Below are 4,635 nucleotides of genomic sequence, written 5' to 3' on the forward strand. Positions count from 1 at the left end.
ACAGAAAGCACCGAGTCCCAAATCTATACACCGGCCGAAGTGGCCGTGCGGTTAAAGGCGCTGCAGTCTGGAACCGCAAGACCGCTGCGGTCGCAGGTTCGAATCCCGCCTCGGGCATGGATGTTTGTGATGTCCTTAGGTTAGTTAGGTTTAACTAGTTCTAAGTTCTAGGGGACTAATGACCTCAGCAGTTGAGTCCCATAGTGCTCAGAGCCATTTGAACCATTTGAACCAAATCTATACAGGTACGGAAAGCTGGCTAAAGCTGTAAATAAGTTCAGCCGAAATTTTTACAAAGGATGTAACCGTGACGGGAAGGATAGATTAAATATAGTTGGTGGTGGAGTGTTTAATGCTGTGAAATTGAAATTGATAGTTCCCTTGAGTTAGTATGATAAAGGCTATGCTTAAGAACTGGAATAAATTAATATTTTGTTCCTTTTACTGACTCCACGTCTCAGATGATACAGTTGCTGAACAGACCAAAGGAAAATTGAGAGTCATTTCAGATAGGTTCACCATTCATATAATTATAGTTGATGGTAACTTCAATCTACCTTCGATATGTTGGCGAAAATACATGTTTAAAGTCAATGGCATCAATAAAACGTCGACCGAAATAGTACTGAATGCCTTCACAGAAAATTATTTTGAACACCTAGTACAGGAACTCACTTGAAGTGTAAATGGTTGCGAAAACATACTTAACCTCTTAGCAACAAATAATCCTGACCAATAATTAGCATCATGAGAGATACGGGGATTACTGGCCACAAGGTTGTTGCAACTAGACTGAATACCGTAACATTCAAACCCACCAAAAATAAAAGCGAAATAATTATACTTAAAAAAGTAGATAAAAGTTAGCTTGAAACCTACCCAAGAGAAGGTCTTTACTCCTTACCGTCTGACTATGGAGACGAAGGCCAGATGTGATTTACATTCAGAGAAATAATGTCGACGGTAATTAGAGACATATACCAAATAAATGAATAAGAGATGATAATGATCCCACAAAACAAGTCAGAACAGAGTCGCAGAAGCAACGAAAAAAACATGGCGGATTTGAAAGAAAGCAAAAGCCCCAAGATTGTCGAAATTTACCGAAGCTCGCAATTTAGAACGAGTTGCTTTCAGTAGTTTCCACAAAGAATCTCTGTCTCGAAATCTTCCAGAAAACCCAAAGAAACTCTGGTCGTATCTAAAGTTCACCACCGAGAAGATGCAATCAATACATTCACTGCGCAATAACAATGGTGATGTTACTGAGGACAGTGTCATTAAACCAGAGTTACTAAACAGAGTTTTCCGAAATTCCTTCCCAGAAAGACGTCGAAGCAAATATTCCAGAATTCGAGTAAAGAACAACTGCTAACGTGAGTAACTTATAAATAGATATACTTGGTGCAGCGAAGCAGCTTAAAATGAATAAGAAAGGGGAGGCTTCCGTTCCAGATAGCATATACGTCACATTTCTTTCAGAGTATACTGAAAAAATGGCGCACTACTTAGGAATCATATACGAGTACAATCACACGCTCGTTGAAAAATCCGCACCTAAAGACTGGAAAGTTGCACGAGTCACACCAATATCCAGGAAAGGAAATACGAGTAATCCGTAACCCTCTCAAATACATACCCATGCCGGCCGCTGTGCAACCGCGCTGCTGCTACGGTCTCAGGTTTGAATAGTGCTTACGGCCATTTTACAGACCCATGTTACTAACGTCGAGTGTCCTCACAGTTGTGTCACAGGATTAGTGATTTCTATTCATAAAGGCCACAGTTCTTAATATCTGAAGGTAAGACATCATGTAAAGCAAAGGTAACAAAATGGTTCAAATGGCTCTGAGCACTATGGGACTAAACTTCTGAGGTCATCAGTCCCCTAGAACTGAGAACTACTTAAACTCAACTAACCTAAGGACATCGCACACATCCATGCCCGAGGCAGGATTCGAATCTGCGACCGTAGCGGTCGCGCGGTTCGAGACTGAAGCGCCTAGAACTGCTCGGCCCCTCCGGCCGTTAATTCGAGTAAAGAACAACTGCTAACGTGAGTAACTTACAAATAGATATCCTTTGCGCAGCGAAGCAGCTTAAAATGAATAAGAAAGGGAAGGCTTCCGTTACAGATGGCATATCCCTCACGTTTCAGAGTATGCTGATAAAATAGAATATTTGGGAATCATATACGATTACAATGACTCGCTGGTTGTAGGATCCGTATACACAGACTGGAAATTTGCACGAGTCACACCAATACCCAGGAAAGGAGCAACCCTCTCAATTACAGACCCATATTACTAACGTCTACTTGCAGTAGGATTTTGGAACAGATACATTGCTAGAGCATTATCAGTCAATGCGAAGAAAACGGTATATTGACAAACAGCCAACACTGATTCAGACACTGCCGTTCTTGTGGAAAACAACTAGCTCTTTATTCTCACGAAGTAGTGAGTGCTATCGACAGGGGACGTAAAATTGTTTCCATATTTTTAAACTTCCAGAAGGCTTTTGACACCGTTCCGGACAAGAGACTTGTAATTAAATTGTGTGCCTATAGAGTGTAGTCACAGTTGTGTGACTGGCTTCGTGATTTCCATTCATAAAGGTCACAGTTCTTAATAACTGAAGGAAAGACATCGTGTAAAACGGAAGTAACATCTGGCGTTCTCCAGGGAAGTGTAACAGGCCCTCTGTTGTTCCTGATCTACATAAACGATTTAGGAGATAGTTTGAGGAATCCCCAAAGGTTACTAGCGGATGATGCTGCCATTTACCATCATGTAAATCTTCAAATGATCAAAAAGGAATTACAAAATGATTTAAAGAAGGTAACTTTATGGTGTATAAAGTGGCAATTATTCTAAATAATGAAAGCTGTGAAATCATCTACATGAGCACTAAAAAGAATCCGCTACATTTCAGTTACGCGATAAATGACACAAATGTCAAGGCTGTAAAATCAACTACATACTTAAGGGCTGTAGTAATGAAAAACTGAAACTGAAACGATCACATAAATAATGTTGTGGGGAAAAGAAATCAAGCACTCCGTCGTCAGGTCACAAGTGGCCCATCGGCACCATTCGACCGCCGTGTCATCCTTAGTTTAGGATGCGGATAGGAGGGGCGTGTGGTCAACACACACACGATGGTTTTCTTTGACCAGAGCCTCTACTATTCGGTCAAGTAGCTCCTCAGTTGGCATCACGAGGCTGAGTGCACCCCGAAAAATGGCAACAGCTCATGGCGGCCCGGATGGTCACCCATCCAAGTGCCGACCACGCCCGACAGCGCTTAACTTCGGTGATCTGACGTGAACCGGTGTATTCACTGCGGCAAGGCCGATGCCAAAACAAACCAAAGACTCCGATTTATTGGCAGAGCACTTAGAAAATGTAACAAGTTTACTAAAGAGACTGCCTACACTACGCTCGCCCGCCCTCTCCTGGTGTGTCGCTATGCGGTGTGGGATCCACGTTAGATAGCATTGACGGAGGACATCGAAGAAGACAAAGAAAGGCAGCTCGTTTAGTATCATCGCGAAATAGGGGAGAGAACACCACGGATATGATACACGAATTAGGGTGGTAGGCATTAAAACAAAGGCGTTTCTCGCTACGCCAGGCACTTCTCATGACATTTAATTCACCAGCTTCCTCCTGAGAGTGTGAAAATATTTTGTAGGCATCCACCAACATAGGGAGAAATGGTCATCGTAATAAAGTAAGAAAAATCATAGCTCGCACGGATAGATCTGAGTGTACGTTTGAAACGTCCCCTTAGAAAAATTAATGAATTACTGGGCTGATAAACCTCTTACATTATTTGATTTTCAAACAGCTGAGCAAAACTGAACATACTCAGACATTATTCTCTTTACTTATTCTGATCAACACTAAACTGACACACAATATTTTTAGCGCAACACAATCTGACTTTCAAAAATCCCTACAAAAGAATGGCCCTGACTAACATTAACCTATACGTTCCACAAATCACTTACCACACAAAAATCTTCGTTACTGGAACTACTGCAATACAGCGAGCGCCACTACTGCCAGCTAAATAAAAGATTCAAACTACTGAAGGCACTAACTACTGATAGACATAGTTAGCAAATGAAAGATTTTGATAGAGAACAAACAGTGTATTTACCTCAATAGTGTTTAAAAGTGATAATAATATATATCAGTCCATGATATCCAATATTACAAATTTACTCTTTCTGATGGACACACGTCCAGATCGTCCGCTCTCAAAATTCCGCCATCTCTCTCCCCACATCCACCACTGCTGGCGGCTCACCTCCAACTGCGCAACGCTACGCGCTGTTAACAGCCAACTGCCCAACACTACAATAGTGAATATTACAACAATGCCACCCAGCCACAGACTGCACAGAGTCCAGCCAGTGATTTTCATACAGTGCGCTACGTGGCGTTACCAATATGATAACCTAAACAGCCTACTTACATAGCCCCATGCTCCCCACAAAAAATTTTACAAATAGTTTTGGGCCGTGGCCAATACAGATTTGAAAAAAATTTCATAATCATAATTACAATAACAAAGAAATCAAATGCACACACTTATTGATCCAATGTTGGTCAAAAGCTAAAATTT

General features: G+C 41.5%; 1 pseudogene; it reads right to left on the reverse strand.

Annotated features, from left to right (window-relative positions):
- Positions 1-3,243: 3,243 nt before the first annotated feature.
- LOC126195910 (5S ribosomal RNA) lies at positions 3,244-3,361 on the reverse strand (annotated as a pseudogene).
- Between the last annotated feature and the right edge of the window lie 1,274 nt (positions 3,362-4,635).

The sequence above is a fragment of the Schistocerca nitens genome, chromosome 7, assembly GCF_023898315.1.
Source record: "Schistocerca nitens isolate TAMUIC-IGC-003100 chromosome 7, iqSchNite1.1, whole genome shotgun sequence".
Classification (NCBI taxonomy): domain Eukaryota; kingdom Metazoa; phylum Arthropoda; class Insecta; order Orthoptera; family Acrididae; genus Schistocerca; species Schistocerca nitens.